Raw genomic sequence first — 2,612 nt, 5'->3', positions numbered from 1 at the left:
ATATCCAGTGTGTAATACTCCCCATTACAGGAAGCACCTGTAGGTATCCAGTGTGTAATACTCCCCATTACAGGAAGCACCTGTAGGTATCCAGTGTGCGATACTCACTATTACAGGAAGCACCTGTAGGTATCCAGTGTGTAATACTTTCTATTACAGGAAGCACCTGTAAATATCCAGTGTGTAATACTCCCCATTACAGGAAGCCCCTGTAGGTATCCAGTGTGTAATACTCCCTATTACAGGAAGCACCTGTAGGTATCCAGTGTATAATACTCCCCATTACAGGAAGCACCTGTAGGTATCCAGTGTGTGATACTCCCTATTACAGGAAGCACCTGTAGGTATCCAGTGTGTGATACTTCCTATTACAGGAAGCACCTGTAGGTATCCAGTGTGTAATACTCCCCATTACAGGAAGCACCTGTAGGTATCCAGTGTACAATACTTCTTATTACAGGAAGCACCTGTAGGTATCCAGTGTGTAATACTCCCCATTACAGGAAGCACCTGTAGGTATCCAGTGTTTAATACTCCCTATTACAGGAAGCACCTGTAGGTATCCATTGTACGATACTCACTATTACAGGAAACACCTGTAGGTATCCATTGTACGATACTCACTATTACAGGAAGCACCTGTAGGTATCCATTGTACGATACTCACTATTACAGGAAGCACCTGTAGGTATCCAGTGTGTAATACTCCCCATTACACGAAGCACCTGTAGGTATCCAGTTTGTGATACATAGAACTTCTCTGTGTTGACTAAGAATTTGGTCTAATGTATATTTTTTATGAAATATAACGTTTAAAGCATCTATTGATGTACGACATTTACAAAGAAGTGAAATGATATAGGGGGAAGTAATCTATCCAAGTTATGAATTCCTTACCTTCTGAAGTATTAGATAGATAATTGAAATCATGAATCTAATTGACAAGGATGCCTAACTCTTTGTAACAACATGGAGACAAAAATATAAAGTATAATGAAGTGTTTGGAAGTTTGACCAAAGTTTAAAACAAACTTAAAATAATTGATTGAAACCAAACAACTAATTACTCTATAATACTTTATTAAATTGCATAGTAATTACACCAACTGATGGATTTATCCAGGACTTTAACCTTCCCTCACCTGAAATATCTGAGATCATAATTACACCATCTGATGGATTTATCCAGGGCTTTAACCTTCCCTCACCTGAAATATCTGAGATCATAATTACACCATCTGATGGATTTATCCAGGGCTTTAACCTTCCCTCACCTGAAATATCTGAAATCATAATTACACCATCTGATGGATTTATCCAGGGCTTTAACCTTCCCTCACCTGAAATATCTGAGATCATAATTACACCATCTGATGGATTTATCTGGGGCTTTAACCTTCCCTCACCTGAAATATCTGAGATCATAATTACACCAACTGATGGATTTATCTGGGGCTTTAACCTTCCCTCACCTGAAATATCTGAGATCATATTTAATTTCTTCAACATTGTATCTTGCGTCAAACATTTTTCCTAGATTACAAAGATACCTTGCAAGTTGTAAACAGTAAATATTGGTCTGTCGTCATTAAGTAATCTTCTCACTAGCTCCCCACCTAAAGAAACATTCAGATTGGGATGTTGTATGTATCTCTAATTATCATTGACTTCTGGTCAAAGTAAGATACCTACCTAGTTCAGAACTTCTGTAATATACTAATATTTTATATCATCATAACTTCTGTAATATACTAACTTTTTATATCATCATAACTTCTGTAATATACTAACATTTTATATCATCATAACTTCTGTAATATACTAACATTTTATATCATCATAACTCCTGTAATATACTAACATTTTATATCATCATAACTCCTGTAATATACTAACATTTTATATCATCATAACTCCTGTAATATACTAACATTTTATATCATCATAACTCCTGTAATATACTAACATTTTATATCATCATAACTCCTGTAATATACTAACATTTTATATCATCATAACTCCTGTAATATACTAATATTTTATATCATCATAACTCCTGTAATATACTAACTTTTTATATCATTATAACTTCTGTAATATACTAACATTTTATATCATCATAACTTCTGTAATATACTAACATTTTATATCATCATAACTCCTGTAATATACTAAATTTTTATATCATTATAACTCCTGTAATATACTAACATTTTATATCATCATAACTCCTGTAATATATTAACTTTTTATATCATCATAACTCCTGTAATATACTAACATTTTATATCATCGTAACTCCTGTAATATACTAACATTTTATATCATCATAACTTCTGTAATATACTAACTTTTTTTTCATAAATTTTACAACATTAGAAGGATTTTTGTCAAATTGCTTTTCAACTTCTAGTTATTATTTCAAGCTATAGCATAGGGAGGAGAAGAACCATATGTTTTAACTTCTAGTTATTATTTCAAGCTATAGCCTAGGGAGGATAAGAACCATATGTTTTAACTTCTAGTTATTATTTCAAGCTATAGCCTAGAGAGGAGAAGAACCATATGTTTTAACTTCTAGTTATTATTTCAGGTTACAACTGAACAGAGAA

The sequence above is a fragment of the Limulus polyphemus genome, unplaced genomic scaffold (assembly GCF_000517525.1).
Source record: "Limulus polyphemus unplaced genomic scaffold, Limulus_polyphemus-2.1.2 Scaffold7537, whole genome shotgun sequence".
Lineage (NCBI taxonomy): Eukaryota > Metazoa > Arthropoda > Merostomata > Xiphosura > Limulidae > Limulus > Limulus polyphemus.
The sequence above is the reverse complement of the archived record's forward strand: the minus strand, read 5'-3'. Positions refer to the sequence as shown.